Raw genomic sequence first — 20,389 nt, forward strand, 5'->3', positions numbered from 1 at the left:
TTTTAAAATAATAAACAGAGTTTGTGATTCAGTGTTAGGGGTCTCGCATAAGCCAATAAAGTCTTCATCGACAGCACGAATACAAAATGACACTTGTTCGTGAATAGAGGACTCACTTGTTTCGTCAACCATAACAGAAAAATGTTCAGTCTTCTTAATTGAAGCCAGTACCTTTCTCAACACAGACTTTCCTAGTAGATCAACGATCTCGTTTTGAATATCGTGGGACGTCCATTTATATCCCGAACGCCCTAACCAATCTTTAAACTCATGTATGTCATTCTTTCAGAGTTCCAACAACTGAAAAAATAATTTGAGTTTACCTCTTCGTGCCCTCTACTTGCTAGTCCTTGTCGGTTTAGAAATTGCACGGTAGTAAAAATTGTCTCCAGAGCTAAATGGCCTTTCTTCGTATAACTTTTCATTCAGATGGGAGGCCTCACTTTGGTTAGTGATAGAATTTAGTTTCAGAACACCTTCTTTATGCGTAAAAGTATTTTCATGAAGACGGAATTTTTCCAAAGCCTTCTTCCAGCTAGAAAACCATATGGAAGTAAATGCATTTTCTTTTTTTGAAAAAAATTGTAATAGATTTTTAGCATCTGCCTCTCTGCAGGTTTTGCAAAACACTTTTTCTGTAGATGCTTCATATCCAGACATGTATATGTGATCAACCAAGACTACAGAAATGGTCTTCCCTTACGGGATTGTCCAGGTTTCAGCTGTGAACGGTTCTCGTCTGAAGACAACAAAGCAATTGACGACAGCTCGCATCTCGTGGTCGTGCGGTAGCGTTCTCGCTTCCCACGCCCGGGTTCCCGGGTTCGATTCCCGGCGGGGTCAGAGCCATTTGAACCAATTGACGACACAATAAATGTTGGAGGTTGACTTGCAGTACCATCAACTTCCAAGGGCGCCTTTTTGGTAAGAAATTTATCCATTGCAAACTTAATTCACGATACACTAAGAGACTAGGGAAAGCCATCGACATAGACCACAGACCACAATGTCAAGACAATCGAGGAACTCATATGCAGCAAATGCAGAGCGTCTATTCTGAACATTGCACAGCAGGTGCACATCTCAATAGGCAGTCCCCATTCCGCCCGCCTGAGATCGTCTGCAGTATCAGAAATTCGTGCCCACCCTGGATTCCAAGATCATTGTCACCTGCACACAAAGGAGTAAGATTTAGGGTGTCTCTGGAGTTCCTCGAGCGTTATTCCTAAGCACCGCTGTTACAGGCGATGATACATGGGTCCATCATTCCACTCTTGCAATAAAGAGAGCATCTATGGAGTGGAGACACACCTCTAGTCGCTTACAAAACAGTTTCACACGCCTGATTACTTTAAATGCGACTTAGTGTGTTAAATATTTGACGTTATGAACGTAAACGAGGAAAAATTTCGAATTGGTTTGAAATTATGTTTAAAGTTTGTTGGGGGTTGCTAAGTGCTCTCATTATCAAACACTGGGTAAGTATAGGCTGGGTAATTTGAGCTCCTTTAAAGCAAAAACTAGTTTTTTCACGAATTTCCATGTTTAGGACGTCCTGTCACCTGAACCACGTCTCGTAAAATTATATATTGGGTTGGTGCATAAGTTCTTCGCATTTTTCCATAAGTTTAATAAACAACAGATTGACGTGACAGATACTTTACTCATCAGTAATATATTTCCTTCACTATTTACAACAGCTTTCCAGTGCTGCGGTAACTTGTTTACTCTGCGAATGTAGAAATCACATGATTTTGAAGCGAATAACTCGTCGAGCTATTTTCGGAGCGGGTTTTCATCCCGAAAGGAAGTTGCTTGAAGGCTGTTCTGAAGAGCGCAAAAAGGCGAAAATCTGAGAGCGGAAGAACACGTGAATATGGTGGCGGCGGAATAACTTCCCAGTCCAACTCCTGTGTGGCGTTTCGCGTCAGTCTAGCAGAATGCGGGTGGGCAGAATCGTGTAGTAGCATCACTTCACCAGTGTTCGTCGTTGGTCTTGGATTGCGTCTAAAAGATGTCTCAGTTGTTGACAAAAAATGTCAGCAGTGATGGCTACACCTCTGGGAAGCAATTGGTAGTACATCAGACCATCGCTGTTTCACCCCGTGCATAAAATTATCTTTCGTTGCGAGCAGGTTTTTGTACGGGGTTTGCTGCTTTGCTTGGGTTCATCCATTCCTTTCTTTCCTTATGATAGCATAAAGACTCAGTTTCAAGTCACCAGTAACGATACATGGTATTAATGGCCGGTGTTGTCTTCTAGCCCATTGATGACGAGCAAGCGGCGATGCGTATACACTACTGGTCATTAAAATTGCTACACGAAGAAGAAACGCAGATGATAAACGGCTACTCATTGGACAAATATATTATACTAAAACTGACATGTGATTACATCTTCACCCGATTTGGGTGCATAGATCCTGAGAAATCAGTACCCAGAACAACCACCTCTGGTCGTAATAACGGCCTTGATAGGCCTGGGCATTGAGTCAAACAGAGCTTGGATGGCGTGTACAGGCACAGCTCCCCATCCAGCTTCAGCACGATACCACAGTTCATCGAGAGTAGTGACTGACATATTGTGACGAGCCAGTTGCTCGGCCACCAGTGACCAGACGTTTTCAACTGGTGAGAGATCTGGCGAATGTGCTGGCCAGGGCAGCAGTCGAACATTTTCTGTATCCAGAAATGCCCGTACAGGACCTGTAACATGCTGTCGTGCATTATCCTGCTGAAATGAAGGGTTTCGCTGGGATCGAACGAAGGGTAGAGCCACGGGTCGTAACACATCTGAAATGTAACGTCCACTGTTCAGAGTGCCGTCAATGCGAACAAGAGGTGACCGAGACGCGTAACCAATGGCACCCCATACCATCACGCCGGGTGATACGCCAGTATGGCGATGACGAATACACGCTTCCAAAGTGCGTTCACCACTATGTCGCCAAACACGGATGCGACCAACATGATGCTGTAAACAGAACCTGGATTCATCCGAAAAAATGACGTTTTGCCATTCGTGCACCCAGGTTCGTCGTTGGGTACACCATCGCAGGCGTTCCTGTCTTTGATACAACGTCAAGGGTAACCCCAGCCATGGTCTCCGAGCTGATAGTCAACGTTGCTGTAAACGTCGTCGAACTGTTCGTGCAGATGGTTGCTGTCTTGCAAACGTCCCCATCTGTTGACTCAGGGATCGAGATGTGGCTGCACGATCCGTTACAGACATGCGGATAAGATGCCTGTCATCTCGACTGCTAGTGGTACGAGGCCGTTGGGAACCAATTAGGCATTCCGTATTACCCTCCTGAACCCACCGATTCCATATTCTGTTTACAGTCATTGGATCTCGACCAACGGGAGCAGCAATGTCGCGATACGATAAACCGCAATAGCGATAGGCTACAATCCGACCTTTATCAAAGTCGGAAACGTGGTGGTATGCATTTCTCCTCCTTACACGAGGCATCACAACAACGTTTCACCAGGCAACGCCGGTCAACTGCAGTTTGTGTATGAGAAATCGGTTGGAAACTTTCCTCATGTCAGCACGTTGGAGGTATCGCCACCGGCGCCAACCTTGTGTGAATGCTCTGAAAAGCTAATCATTTGCATATCACAGCATCTTCATCCTGTCGGTTAAATTTCGCATCTGTAGCACGTCATCTTCGTGGTGTAGCAATTTTAATGGCCAGTAGTGTAAAAATAACAATCGATAAATAAACCCATAGCAACCGGAATATCAATATACAAAACAAAGACGCTACGAACTTATGCACCAACCGAAAAATTGTGCAGGTACATTCAGGGGTGTATGGGTACTGTCTGAAAAATACGTTTCGAATAGAGCAATAAGAAGCAATAAATTAAAACAACTTGCATGATGCTGAAGTTTTGCTGCATGAACAGCGAAAATGTAGTAACATTTTTTCCCTTTATCATTTTGTGACGGGTGTCGGCGAGAAAAAGTTTCATAAAATTTTGAAATTCTGTGTAAAATTTGTTGGAAGTCAATAAGTGCTCTCATTCTCAAATACTGGATGAATGTAGCCTGTGTAATTTGCGTGCCGTGAGTTATGCTCCCTGAAGACATATACAGTTTCTAACCTTAATATCTTACAAGGGGAGGCCGCCAATTGTGAAATTCAGATTCAATTCATACTGCGCATAATAAAAGCTCATGGCCAGAGGTGTAATGTGGCAAAGCACCAAGATGCACTTCTCAGCCGCTGTCGAGAAAATCGACTGTTAAAAGAAACCGTTGCGGTGAAATATTCTGTACGATTAATAGTTTTCTACAGCGTCGTGGCGCAGCGGTAAGCGCTCGGGTTCGTAATCCGAAGGTCGGCGGATCGAATCTCGCGCCATGCAATTTTTTTTATTAGTTTTTCGTAATTCAAATATATATATATATATATATATATATATATATATATATATATATATATATATAAACTATTAATGAATTGCTTATGCATGTTGGTGAAGGCAGATCGCTCTCCAATTGTACTGCCTCCATTTTGCCGTTTTTTTAACAGGGTGTACCAAAGCTCTCCCGTCCGCGCCGATTCTCGACGATGTTGTAAGTTGCGCTAGGGACCGCATCTACCTTCTTTCGAAGTTAGCAGGCAACTAAGCTGTTATGCGGCGGCTCGTTTCGACCCATTCAACATCTGTCCTTCAAGTGTAACGAGCGAGTAACGGAGTTTATATTTCAAACCTGCCACAGCGAATTTGTGTTCGTGGGGTCTCTATTCTAATTCGAACGTTTGACTTACGCTATACGTATTCGTTTCGGAATATCGTTTCTACGTCTTCCGTTAACTATACGTGGTTGACATTATGAAGACAATTAATAACATTTGTGAAATACAACCTTGTTTGCGGAAAACATAATGATGTTCGAAGTCGCGAGTTTTTCCACGACAAACGACTTTCAACAACTTATTATATGCATAATTGTTGCAACTGATTGCCGGGAATTTATATATATATTACACATCTGAATTACAAAAAACAAATCCTAAAAAAAAATTTGCGTGGGCGAGATTCGATCCGGCGACCTTCGGATTATAAACCCGAGCGCTTACCGCTGCGCCACGACGCTGTGGAAAGTTAATAATCGTAGAGAGTATTTCACGGCAACGGTTTCTTTTAACTGTCGATTTTCTCGACAACGGCTGAGAAGTGTATCTTGGTGCTTTGCCACATTACACCTCTGGCCATGAGCTTTTATTATGCGCCGTATGAATCGAATCTGAATTTCACAATTGGCGGTCTCCCCTTGTTAGTGTATTAAACCTTTAACATAAAATCTTGCCTCTTAATGAGTAGATTACGAAACCATTTAATATTTTTAAAGTCGGCCAGTAACTACATTAAATATTGAAAAATCATACTTTCGTTGCCTCTGAAGCCGTTAGACCGGCAACCTTCAACTGATATTGTGCACCATAAACCGGGTTAGCCGTTTAATGTAGATTCATACCACTTCTGTACATTAATATTGTGTGTTTTTGTTATGTACTGTTTATGATACTAGCCATGTTCCTAATTTTAATGCTGTACTTCAATATTCTTGATGCTTAAGATCAGCGATGAGCGATCGATTTGACTTTTCTCGCCTAATGTCGCGATCGATGGTTCTATATGTGTTGAAAGTACCATTGCATGTAACATTTGGCTTTCTACAAACTGGTGCTCCTTAGAGCGCTAGTCAGTTCTTTCCTGACGATGGTCTAATGAGACAAAAACCACAGCGAAATCAACAGATATCAGTAGAACAAAAACATGCCGGAAATTTAGTGACAGATCTTCCTTTCCACCTCCACTGAATGAACTTGGGCACATCTTACTGCGACTGCGATAATGCACCGTCTGCTAATTCTAACCAATTTGTTTTGGCGTGAAGCAAGTACAAAAACTTTCGTCAAGAGTTTTACAATTCACTTCTTCAACTGGAGGAACGATTTTTCATTCCGATGTCAAGTCTGAGGGGTAAAAATGATACGCAGTTCAGCATATCGGCCGATAATTGCCGTAAGGCAGACGACATCCGCACATACGGACTTAAACTAATTCATACCTATGTCAAATCTACTTTTTTCTTGATTTTACAAATGTTAATATTGATTTTAGTATTTAACCAATGACTTCACGAAAACACCAAAAGCTGCTGTAATATTAATTTATTTATCGATTGCGGTCTAGGGCGCTGCAATCATGCACTGTACGGCTGGTCCCAGCGGAGGTTCGAGTCCTCCCTCGGGCATGGGTGTGTGTGTTTGTCCTTAGGATAATTTAGGTTAAGTAGTGTGTAAGCTTAGGGACTGATGACCTTAGCAGTTAAGTCCCATAAGATTTCACACACAAACACATTTATCGATTAATTTTAGTTATTCCACGAAATGGCGAGAAATGTGAGTCAATCTTTTTTTCTACTTAAGTCGTAAATAATCCAGAACAATACGAAAGATTAAAAGCAATACTTCTGATGTCGTCTACAATATTTTATTGCATTGTCGGTTCTAAGAGAATAAATGAATAAAATATTAATTACATTCGGATGATTAAGTTGACCAACAGAACGTCTGCGATATACAGGGTGTCTCAAAAAAACACCGACAAACTTTAGGGGCAGGTTCCTTACATAGAAATAAGTTAAAAAAGTCTAGTGAACGTGGGTTCTAAAGTGCGTACCTTAACAAGGGTAAGCACTTGTTCATCTTCGATACTATGAAATGGGATGTCATCCATTGTAAGGTCTTAACCTTCCTTATTTTGGGAGGAGGAAGTATTGAACAAGACAAGAAAAGAATGTCTAGTAAACATGGAGTCTAAAACGCATAGCTTTTAAAGCTAAGAGCACATGTTCATCTTTCCTAGTACACATCTCTCCTACTGAAGAAGTGCTCATAGCTCCTAGGGTATGCATTTTAGAGCCCATGTTTACTAGTCTTTTATCCCTTGTTTTGGGCTATACTACCTCCTCCCAAAATACGAAAAGCAATGATCTTGTAGGAGAAGAGATGTTTCCACAGCATCGAAAATGAGCAAGTGCCTGTATATCTCAAGGTAAGTGCTTTAGAGCCCTTATTTATTAGGCATTTTTTCTTGTTTTGGTATAACGAACGTGTCCCTTAAGTTTTTCCGTGATTTTTGTGGACATCCTGCATATCATTACGTAGTAGTGCTTTGTTATTAATTAATTAAGCACCTGTTCTCCGAAGTTGTTTCCTTTACCTTGTAGAAACCACTGATGCCGTTTAGACGGCTTACATTGGGCAACGAACAGCAGGTTAACTTCAAAACTTTACTCAGTAACCTCGCAAGCGTAACCAATCATGAGGATAATGCTTCAGTGAGCTCAGTGCGGCGCGGCGGTAGAGTATTTTGTGCCACAGTAAACGAGGCTCTTGCCTTAACTTTCCGGATAGCGAGGATGGTACAAATCCCTGTTTTAAAAAAATAGGTAAGGTGTGCTACGTGGCGATGCAGTGGATGGCTGTTGAGGTGAAACACTTGTAGATGGTTCGCTAAGTCTCAGATGCTTGGAGGAATGTAAAGGAGGAAATGCCTGCCACCGTTTCCTCTACCACCAGATACAAACGATCTCACCTGTTAATCTTCTGTTCCCTGGACTGTGGAGACATCAGAGTACATTACCTACAGCAGGTAATTCTTTTGTGGAGATAAATGACTTAAATAATGAAGGAAAAATTTGTGGTAAGATCCTATGGGACCAAACTACTATGGTCATCGATCCCTAGGCTTACACACTACTTAATGTAACTCAAACTAACTTACGCTAAGGACAACACACACACCCATGCCCGAGGGAGGACTCGAACCTCCGCGACGGGAGTAGCCGCTCGAAAAATAATTAAGGGAACGAGGAGAGAACAACAGACTGGTATCAGACGCAGGACGGTAATCAAAGCAAATCCATTCTGTATAAAACAAATGCGAAGCAGTCTTGTCACAAAGAATGTGATTTATCCATCCCACAATTCTTGGCTATACATGGTGAATCACCTAAAATTTGCACCGCAAATATTGCGGAAATTGAAAATCCCTAGTGCAGCGCAGTTTTCACAGAAGGGATTAATAGTCAGGGGCAGAGATTACTAGCCAAAGCACAGACTGAAATAATACTTGGAAAGTCTATTTTCTGTGCAAACATACGCTTCTTTAAATGGAATAATGCCTATTAAGATTAAGAAACTAAAAGCAGGATAAACTTGAATGTCAGTGCTGTTTGCTGCAGTAGTCTAGTGCGAGTCGTTTACGACATGTGGTACTGAGCAGTTTCCACATCGACACTCGTTTGCGACTTTCAAACTGTGTAGTTGCTAGGTGCAATATTGTTATGTTTTCTTACAGTGCGTTTGTGTTTTCTCTGAGTGCATTTCGATCCGCTAGTCAGTTAGTGTGTGACAGTCCAAACAGTAGGTCGTTAATGGACAATGGGATTTACCGACGCAGAAAAACCCGACATGCTCATGGTGTATAGAAGGGAAGGAAGAATGCGGTTCGTTGTCGTACGGTGTATGCGGCAGATTTGGAACAAAGCCGGTACCATTCCAATGCCGGTACCATTCCAAAGTACCGTTTTCCAATATGGCCGCCTACATACACGCGCTAGGCATAGCCTTTCGTAAATATTTTCATAACACCGCCACCATTCCAAAGCACCGTTATTCAACAACTTCAAGGCCGCACCCAGCGTATCCACCATGTCGTGCATGTCTAGTTCCTACCGCCGTGGCGCGGTGCGAGAGAGAGAGAAAGAGAAAGAGATATCGTCATCTCTCTATGTCAATCCCCCCCTCCCCCCCCCCCCCCCGCCCCCGCCTGCCTACACGCGCTAGGCAGGACCTATATAAATCAGTGCACGGTCCACCTCACACTCACTCTGCTCGTATACTTTGTTCGTCCAGTACTTGTCACGTCTTCGTAATTAAACGCGCAAAAATGAAGCGTTCAGGATCCGCCAGTCGCAGCAGTAGCAGCAGCAAACGGGCTCATGTGGACGAAGTTCCATTCTCTGGTAAGTACATTTTCACTATTCCGATATCTGTACCCTTTAACTCTGTGTATGAGTGCTACATGTCTTTTATAATCCTCTCTATAAAGATCGCTCGTCCACGTGTTGTGTGTTCCGGCTTTTACCCCTTTTGGACCTCTCTTTTTTACTTTACTTCACATGTGGCAAGGGCCTTGTCGACCATACGCCTGCTCTATGAGCCTCTTCCACTTCTGCCTGCCCAATGCGCTGTTTGTCCAGTTGCTGCTGCTGTTCATCCTCATTGTGTCCCCCCGAATGTTATCCCGCCATCTGATTCTGGGTCTCCTTTTTCTCGTTCCTTCTATTGTTCTGCTGAATGCCATGCTAGGTAGTCTATTCTCTATCATTCTTGCTATATGGCCTGCCCAATTCAACCTTCTCCTCTTGAGCGCTTCGACGATGTTACAGTGTTTGTACAGTCCTCTTAATTCTTCATTTCTTCTTATTCTCCATTCCATGTTATTTTCATCGTATACAGATCAAAAAATTGTCCTTAGTACTTTTCTTTCGAATATTAACAGTTTTTCTTCAACTTTCTTTCTAAATATTAATGTTTCACATCCATATAACATCACAGGTATAATGATATAAGCGGATTTTGAAGTTACTGCTAAGTGATCCTTTTCTTAGAATTTTGATGAAACTAAAAAGTGTCTTGTTTGCTGTTGATAAACGGGTATCTATTTCTATATTTCTTCTGTCGTTATTACTAAAAATACTTCCTAGGTACTTGAAGTGATCAACAGTCTTGAAATTGAATCCATCTACAGTCAGAGGTGCATCTTTTCTGGTTTTCTTATTTATCGGCAGGTATTCTGTCTTTTTCTCATTAACATGTAATCCTGTTTTTTCAGTAATTTTGTAGTAACTTTGCATCATTCTGATTAATTGTCTTTTGGAACTACTTATTAGTGCTACATCATCTGCATAGGTAACTCTTGTAATGTTCAATTCCTGTAGCTGGATCCCTTGTGGACTGGTTTTAGAAAATTCTCTATCAATCTTCTCTAGGACAAGGTTAAGTAAAATAGGTGAAATGGCATCCCCTTGTCTCAGTGCAGTGTACACCTAAAAATCTTCAGTTTTTCCTACCCGTGTCTTTATGCGACAAAGTTTCATCGATACACAGTTTAACTAATCTGATTAATTTTGATGGTATTTTAAATTCCTTCATTATATTCAGGAGTGTCTGTCGGTGTATGCTATCATAGGCCTTTTTAAAATCTATGAATAATATGTGGACATCTACATTGAATTCCCACGCCTTCTCAGTTACTTGTCTTAGGGTGAAGAAGTGATCTAATGTGGACCTGTTTCTGTGGAAACCGCACTGGTAGTCCCCAATCAGTTCTTCTGTTATTGGTATCAGCCTGTTTAATAGGCAGTTTGATAAGATTTTGTAGGTGACATCCAGTAAGGCAATTCCTGTGTAGTTATCACATACTAGTGGATCACTCTTCTTAAATATGGGGCACACAACTGCAGTTTTCCAATCTGCAGGAATGGTTTCCGTCTCCCAAAATCTTTTTATTACCGCCTGTATTTCTAATTCCAGTTGTGGGCCTCCATTCTTTAATAACTCAGCGTATATCTTGTCCTCGCCACAAGCCTTGTTATTCTTTAATTTCTTTATTGCTTGCTGTATTTCATTTACTAATGGGGTAGTAACTGTATCAGCTGTATTAATTGTATTAGGTTCTTCCAATTTAAAGTAAGAGTGTGGGTCATTTCAGTTGCGAAGTTGTGAAAAGTATGTCTTCCATCCGTTTTGTACGTCACTTTTGTTGGTCAATATTTTCCCATACTGATCCTTTATAAACTGTTCCCTTTTATTGAATTTACCAAATGATTTTTTTTTTTTTTTATATATTTTGATACATCTGTCTTGTCCTGTGATGTTGGAAATCATCCTCTGCTTCTCTGATCATATTGTTATAGTATTCCCTTTTCTCTGGTCTTAGGGTTCTTTGCGTTTCGTGGCGGAGTTTATAGTATCTTTCCTTGGATCTCTCTCTCTATAAAAATTGTTTGTCCACGTCTTCTTTCCCTCTATTTTGCGTGTCTGAATCTTTTATTTTACGTGTTATATTTGTTTTGTACTGCTCTCTATAAATATTGTTCGTCCACGTGTTGTGTGTTTGTTCTGTGTAACGTGTTATACCCGTTTTTGACCTCTCTTTGTAAATTTTCCTATCTCTTTTAACGGATTCTATGTTTGTGTGTGTGTCTCACTGTTATATCTCTGTATGTTATGTGTTCTGTGTGTTACGTCTTATATCCGTTTTGGATCTCTCTCTGTAAAGAATGACCTTCCACGTGATGTGTGTTACGTGTTATAATTATTTTACAGTGCCCGCTATAAACATAGAGCTTCCACGTAATGTGTGTCTGTTATATTTGTTGTTGTTCAGTGCTCTGTATAAATATTACGTTTCTTTCCTTTTTGTCTGTATTTGCTGGTCTGCTTATTTCTCTATCATTTAAGTGAAGCCGGCCAGAGTGGCCGAGCGGTTCTAGGCGCTACAGTCTGGAACGGCACGACCGCTACGGTCGCAGGTTCGAATCCTGCCTCGGGCATGGATGTGTATGCTGTCCTTAGGTTAGTTAGGTTTAAGTAGTTCTAAGTTCTAGGGGACTGATGACCTCAGCAGTTACGTCCCATAGTGCTCAGAGCCATTTAAGTGAATGCACACTTTCCTTTCCATACGCGATATTATATTCAGACTTCTCCATCTTTCTAGATTTCTTCCATCAAATCCTGTCTGATCTAGACAAGCAGCTCGAGATGGAGAGGGCCCAAGCGCAGCTCGAATGTAAGTACATTTCTAATAAAAACATACTTCCTAACTTAAATAATTTCATCTAATATATATACCCGTTTTCCGATTGTATACATTTAGTCTTCATAATCTTGTCGTTTCTTTGTAGATGCCCCTAATTCAGCACACAGGCAGCGGTGTACCACCCAAAGCGTTCAGGGAGGCGGCGTTCAAACGGCGTCAGTTCCACTGGACACTCAGTCTTTAGAGAAGGAGGAACAGATCAATCTGCCTGACTGGTTTGAGAACCTATTTGATTGTGGCAATGAGTTGCTCAAACCACGCAGTCAGAGCGGGGGAGGTGAATAATTTTGAACATTTATACTCCTTCAAATAATTACCATTATTTACTCTTATTATTATTTATCCCTCCTTTAAATATAAATCATTAAATTAATTTTTTTTATTTATCTTACAGGTATATCACACGGTGTAGGCCGTGTACCTAGAGCGGGGGCGGGACTCGGGCGCACCGAACCGCAAAGACACGCCGGGCCTTGCATAGCTCCTGCGAGGGCTTCGCGGGAGGCGACTGCAGCTCCGCCCCCAGCGCTGCCGCAACCGCTCTGGCGCAACTCAACCACTTGGCCGCGAACAACAACACCGGGTCCCCGCGCCACCGGCAGGTAGAGGCAGCAGCCGCGCAGCCCGTCCGCCGTCGCCACAGCCTGGCCCTTCAAGCCGGCTGTCCCCCCCTCCTCCTCCACCGGAAGCAGCTCGCCGCCGCCGCCCACGCAAGGTATGCGTTCGGAGACGTATACCTGTCCCCGCAAATGATGATCGCGACGCCCCATCACCAGCCCATTCATCTACCGGGTGGTGCCGTTCGGTTCGATCGAGTCCCGCCCCCGCTCTAGGTACACGGCCTACACCGTGTGATACACCTGTAAGATAAATAAGAAAAAAAATTAATTTAATGATTTATATTTAAAAGAGGGATAAATAATAATAAGAGTAAATAATGGTAATTATTTGAAGGAATGTTAATGTTCAAAATTATTCACCTTCCCCGCTCTGACTCATGCAGTCAGACCTATTACCTGATGTTTAAAACAGATCGTAAATCTTACAATTTTTGTTTTTCATCTTTTTACAGTTTTCTTTCCTTTTGTTTTATCTACAGCATTTACAAAGAATGATACTTTTCAAAATAACAATAATTTTGAGGTTGAAATACAAATAAAATTTTGTTGTTTTTTTTAAGAAGAATATAAAAAGAAGATAGGATAGATGAGAGATTTGTTAGTACCATCACGAATGTGACTGACGGTGAATACCTCAGAATGGTTTCTTCGAGCCGTTGACCGCCAGTCACACACACACACACACACACAAACACACACACACACACACACACACACACGCAAATGGTTATTAGTGGAGAAATAATGTTGCTTATCCTATTTATTACTAATCCTATGTATTAACTACTTTAGGTGCCCATCCATGTACAACATTTGGTGTTTTCTTGGCTAGATTGCCAGCACGTTTGCTTATTTACTGTGACATCTAGGCTTCCTCCTCCTGTTCCTCCTCATTGTCGCTGTTTTCGCTGTCACGGTGGGTATCGCTGTCCATCCTCTGGAGATTTCTGTTACGCTGCACATAGGCATGTCTGTAATGTCGTGTCCACATATACTCTTCATGTGTTGTTTTTGAAATACTGTTTGTCAGTGCGTTTAATTGTGCCCATTGTTCTTCGTCTCTTATTGCTGTGTATATATCTTTGTCTGTATCTGTGTAATCTAAGTGAAGTGTATGTCTATTGTTCGCGTATTGGCCGCAGAAAAAGACAGTGTGTACTGTGGAACCTTCTTCCCCGCATGTGCATGTAGGTGTCTGCCTCAGACTCACGCGGTTTAAGTGCGTGGGATAAGGTCCGTGTCCGGTTAAGAAATGTACCATACCGCGGCTGGGATCGATATGTCTCATTCTCAACTGCTCCCTTATGTCAGGAAGGAGGTCGTGCAGTCTATGTCCCTCATCACTAACATCCCACACCTTGCCATGTGTCCAAACGCCAACTTTTAACGTGGCGTATCGTCTCTATGGGCACACCAGTTATTGTGTGTACCTTATCTAGTCTCCCCACCATTAACGAGTACCTTGCAGCTCTGTATTTGATCGTGATATCTATGGGCATATTCCGAGCACCACACACAGTGCATCCGCTGAGGTGGTACCGAAGGCTCCAGATAGCCCAAGTAGGACACTTCTCTGCCCTCATCTGACGAATGCTTTGTTGATGACCACGCTCAGTCTATGTGCCCACGTGCTAGCTGCGAAGCTGAGTACTGATTCGAAGAGCGCACAGTGGTATGTACGAATGACTGGTAGAGGTAGTCTGTACTGTTTTGAATTTAGCCGCACCAGTTTGTATAGTATTTTTTCTGCTTTGTCTGTTGTTAGCCTTATGTGTTCGTCGAAATTCAATTTTTCATCTATGTGTACCCCATGATAGCACGTAATGCGTGCTCTTTGATGTTTGTGTCCCCAATTTTAACCGAAGGATTCCTTTGGAGTGATAATTTCAGTAAAGTGTATGTTGTTTTGTTTTCGGCTGTCCTGAGTTTGTTGTTGTGACACCACTGAGTAATTGTTTGTAGTATTCCACTGGCTTTCTCTTCTAACTGGGCTCTGTTGTTTGCAGTGACTATAACTAATAGGTCATCGGCGTAGGCGACAATTCCGTCTCACCTGTCATCCCCATCCAGAAGTTGTAGGAGGGGTTCGATTGTTATGTCCCAGAAGATGGGGCCGCAGATCGACCCTTGAGGATAGCCTTGGTAATTCTTTTAATTACTTTCCGGCTGTCCATCTGCCATTCGACTACTCTGTCTTTACAGTAGTCTCTAAAACTGTTGTACAGTGATTGCGGTACCTCCAGATGTCTTAGCCTCTGAAACAGTGCGGGCCACCAAAGATTATCAAATGCTTCGGCAATGTTAATCATTATTGCCATGGCTTATTTCTGTTTTGTGGTGTTAACTATGTGCAGGGCCTGGTTGATGGCATCATCTATTGATCTGCCAGATCTGAAGCCGAACTGGTGTTGGCTCATACCCCTGAGAGCTCTGTGTGTTTGCAGGCGCTTACACAGCAGCTTATCCTGAATTTTTGCTAGGGTGTTTATTGGGCATATTGGCGTGCAAGTCTTTGGATCTGAAGGATCCCTGCCTGCTGATTTCTTAATAATGACTGCTTTGGAGGTTTTCCATACAGTAGGTACCTTGCCCAGCCGTAAGGCATCGTTCAGTAACGTTGTTAGGAACTGGGTGATTTGCGGTGCAAGTGTTTTCAGTGTTTCCGAGTGGATACCATCTGGTCCAGGTGCTTTTTTGTTTTTGAGCTCTGAGATTACTAGCGCAACCTCTTCTTGCGCAAAACGACAGGTGACAGTTGCAGTGTTGTATGGTGTGTGTAGGTTTCCTCTTAGTGTTGCATCATATTGTGTGTCTGTATCGATAACGTCGTCAGGGAGCAGTTTATTCAGCAGAAACTCCGCTGTATTCCTCCATCCCCTCGTCATCGTGCCATCATCCTGCCTTAGCGTTCCCAGAACTAGTGGGGTTTTTATCTACTCTGTCAGTATTTTGTATGGTTCCCCCCATGTATTTTGCTCTGTTTGTGTTGTTACAAACAGCTCCCATTGCTGTCTGCGCGTGTTGTATAGGGTCTGTCTATATAAGTTCTGTGCATGCCTATATGTTTCAAGTCTTATTCGTCTGTCCCTATCTGCTATCGCCCTTTGATATAATTTTCGTTTGCGTCTTGCGTCTTGTTTGAGTCTCGTTGAGTTCGTTGGTCCATGGTACTGCTGAGCAATTTGTGTGAGCAACTCATTGCCAAAATCAAGTAGGTCCTCAATCCAGTCAGGCAGATTGTTCTTTTCCTCCTCCTCTAAAGACTTAGTGTCCTGTGGGGCGGCCGCCTTTTGAACGCCGCGTCCTTGAACGCTTTGGGCGGTACACCCCTCCCTGTGTGCTGAATTAGGAACATCTACAAAGAAAAGATTACGAAGACTATATGTATACAATCGGAAAACGGGTATCTATTAGATGAAATTATTTAAGTTTGGAAAGTACGTTTTTATTAGAAATGTACTTACATTCGAGCTGCGCTTGGGCCCTCTCCATCTCGAGCTGTTTGCCTAGATCAGACAATATTTGATGGAAGAAATCTAGAAAGATGGAGAAGACTGAATATAATATCGCGTATGGAAAGGAAAGTGTGCATTCACTTAAATGACAGAGAAATAAGCAGACCAACAGACATAGACAAAAAGGAAAGAAATGAAATATTTGTACAGAGCACTGAACAAGAACAGATGTATCAGACACACAACACGTGGAAGCTCTATGTTTATAGCGGGCACTATAAAATAATTATAACACGTAACACATATCACGTGGAAGGTCATTCTTTACAGAGAGAGATCCAAAACGGATGTGGGACGCCCGCATCTCGTGGTCGTGCGGTAGCGTTCTCGCTTCCCACGCCCGGGTTCCCGGGTTCGATTCCCGGCGGGGTCAGGGATTTTCTCTGCCTCGTGATGGATGGGTGTTGTGTGCTGTCCTTAGGTTAGTTAGGTTTAAGTAGTTCTAAGTTCTAGGGGACTGATGACCATAGATGTTAAGTCCCATAGTGTTCAGAGCCATTTGAACCATTTTTTGATGTAGGACGTAACACACAGGACACATAACATACAGAGTTATAACATTGAGGCACACACACAAACATAGAATCCGTTAAAAGAGATAGGAAAATTTACAAAGAGAGGTCCAAAACGGGTATAACACGTAACACGTAACGCACAACACGTGGACGAACAATATCTACAGAGAGAGTACAAAACAAATACAACACGTAAAATATTCAGACACGCAAGGTAGAGGGAAAGAAGACGTGGACAAACAATTTTTATAGAGAGAGAGTTACAAAAGGTGTAAAAGTCGTAAGCCGGAACACACAACACGTGGACGAGCGATCTTTATAGAGAGCATTATAAAAGATATGTAGCACTCATACACAGAGTTAAAGGGTACAGATACCGGAATAGTGAAAATATACTTACCAGGGAATGGAACTTCGTCCACATGAGCCCGTTTACTGCTGCTGCTGCTGCTGCCACTGGCGGATCCTGAACGCTTCACTTTTGCACGTTTAATTAGTAAGACGGGACAAGTACTGGACGAACGAAGTATGCAAGCAGTGTGAGAGTGAGGTGGACAGTGCACTGATTTATATAGGTCCTGCCTAGCGCATGTATGTAGGCGGGGGGGGGGGGGGGGCGGGGGGGGGGGCAGTGACATAGAGAGATGACGCTATCTTTCTCTCTCTCGCACCGCGCCACGGTGATAGGAACTAGACATGCACGATGTGGTCGATAGACTGGGTGCGGCCTTGTTGTTGTTGAATAACTGTGCTTTGGAATGGTGGCGGTGTTATGAAAATATTTACGGAAGGCTATGCCTAGTGCGTGTATGTAGGCGGGTGATTTGTCTCTCTGACGTCATGTCCGCCATCTTGGATAACGGTACTTGGAGTGGAACCGGCATTGGAATGGTACCAGCTTTGTTGCAGTGCTCGCGGCAAGATATCTCAATAGACATCAACCATCTTGGCAACTATTTATCAATCTCCTCAATCAGTTATGTGAAAGTAGTAGAGTAACATCGTAACAGAAGGAAACAAATGTTGGCAGAAGAGAGGGAAATTATTGCTGTTGCTGCTGTCGCAGTTGATACGCAGGTAATCCCTCGCGCAATCGCAAGAGGAAGTGGTATGGGTCAGAGAAGCATTTCGCGCATTCTCCATCGGTATAGGTTCTATTCCTGTCACATCTCTCTGCTTCCAGAGCTGCTTGGGAAAGATTATGAGAATCGCGTTAACTTCTGTACATAGGTATTAAGACAGGATACTACAGATGTATCATGTACCTTGCTTAGCGATGAAACCACATTTACCGATCATGGCCACGTAAACCTCTGTAACGTGAACTATTGGTCTGTTAACAATCCCCGTTGGTTTCGTCAGGTGGAACGTCAGCGTCCATGGAGTATAAACGTGTGGTGTAGAACAGTGAATCATCAGCCCATAAGCCAGTTTTTCATAGACGGAACACGAACGCGCACAAGTATCGCAGACTCCTAACAGACCATCTTCCACGGATGCTAGAAGTCGTCCCTTTGCGGGCTAGGAGGAACCTGTCGTACCAACATGATGGCGTTCAGGCCCATGGTGTACGAAGTGCTACAGCGTGTCTTCACAAATTGTTTCCAAATCGTTGGATCGGACGCAGAGGACTAGTATCTTGTCCGACCCCTTCTCCGGGTTTGATGCTTGTAGCCTTTTGGGGACAGCTGAAAGAAGCTGTCTACAAGGACATACCAACTACTTCCGTTGACAGGCCTGCTCGGACATCTCTGCTGAAATGCTAGCACATGTGCAGCAGTCGTTCCATACCACACTGTAACCCTGTACTGCCGCTGCCGGTAGTCATTCTGAACACAGTCTGTGATGGGAAATTGTCTCTTTACTGGTCAAAATACACATAACTGGTGTATACACTTGTATTGTTCTTTAGTGTGTGCTCCCACAGGTATTGTTCAAGTGTCGGTGTGGGAACTCTTCAAAATACGATATCTCGTAAACATATCACACTAGAATCGTGCAACAAACACCTCTGGAATTCTAATTTACCCAGCTTCCAGTTCATTAATGTCAATACGCATTGTCCAATGCTAGAAAGTGTAGGTTTGCTCAAAAATACACTTTCTAAATATTACTATAATTTGTTGACTGGCTAATAATATGAGCCCTTAACCACCAAGCTATTCTGTGAAGACCGCACATCAATAGCTCTTCCCATTTCCGCGATATTTGCAGTGCATGTTTTAGGTGATTCACCAAGTATAGCGAGCTCTCGGCTTGTTGTAGGCGTAGCTACCTGTTCATCACACAACACCCAGTCATCACGAGGCCACTGCCGATCTCTTTACACTCTAGGAAGAAGCTAGACGCAGAAGTTAGCGTTCGCTAAAGCTCTGCTCATACAGGAAGCGGCCAAAACGATAAATCTGTTATCATACGGAATATATTTAATATATTTTTTATTCTAACAGCATCTTGCGGACCCCTCTGGCATAGCACGCGGACCCCTGGGGGTCCGCGGACCACATGTTGGGAACCACTGATTGTAATGTAATACATGGGTATAAATCATAAATTCTCAGAAGTTAGCCAAATATTTTGATGACGCCGACATGATATTACGTCAGTACAACCACTCCAGCTCCAACGCGCCGTATCGCGTCACAACACACAGGATACTTTCCCCCGCGCCAGCCGCGTAGCGTTTATTTACACGCTTGAAATGACAGACTCAACAACAAATGCGGAACCAGCTGCAAGCAGCTGGATCAGAAGAGTCGCGATCAAACCCCTCACACTTCAGGAAACATAACTTCTGGCGACATAACATTGTATTATGATTCGCGCAATTGGAAAACCTGTTCGTGTTAGCACAGATATCGTCAGATGAGACCAAATACAGCTATATCGTCGCAGACTAAATGAAGATGTAGCTGCGGAAGTGTAACACATCCTCGCTGCACCACCGAACACCAAACGTATGTTAAAAACACTTTACTGACACGGCTATGCCAACCAGAGGCGAAACAATTGAAAAAACTTCTGCGAACGGAATAACTCAGCCATCGTAGCCCATCGCAGCTTCTGCGTCTACGGACGCTTTCCGATACACGGAAAATTTTAACGTTTTGCGCCGGTGATTCGAACGCGCTGCCACAGACAGCATACAGATTAGGGGAAATGTATCCGTCTGCGAGTGTGTCAACATCAGTGTCGCAAGATAACATGCCCGCAGTGACTCTTTCATCGTGCAGACGCAGTTAGCGGAAATGAGTACACAAATCGCAACTGCAAACGACTCATACTTGTCGTCTGCTAATTCATCTGTCACCGCGAAGCCGCAATCGATCGCCTGCCACACCGAACATTTGTTGGTATCATGAGAAATCCGGCAGCGACACCTGGATATGTACGCCACCAATCAAATGGTAACATGACACAGAATGCATATCTGCAGCAGCTACTCCTAGCAATAGCAGCCGTCATCTTTTCGTCGCGGATCGTGACATAAAAATATATTTGGTACACACAGGGTCGGAAGTGTCAGTGTACCCGGGAACCAGACTACCAGGTCGAAACTGCCATGATTACTGCCTATTCGCGCCAAGATCAGAACATATGAGTCTGTGACACTAGTACTTAATCTCGAATTACACTAGAGATTCGGATGGCGGTTTACAGTTGAAGATGTGTCGCAGCCTATTCTGGGAGCTGATTTCGTATCGTTTTATGGCCTGGTCCCCGACCTACGACACCAGCGAATGATACGCATATACTCCACTACCAATCTGGATAGCCGAGAAAATGTAAGCTGTGTCACTCAGACGATAGTAGACACGATTTCTGG

Source organism: Schistocerca americana, chromosome 5 (assembly GCF_021461395.2).
Source record: "Schistocerca americana isolate TAMUIC-IGC-003095 chromosome 5, iqSchAmer2.1, whole genome shotgun sequence".
In the NCBI taxonomy this organism is placed as follows: domain Eukaryota; kingdom Metazoa; phylum Arthropoda; class Insecta; order Orthoptera; family Acrididae; genus Schistocerca; species Schistocerca americana.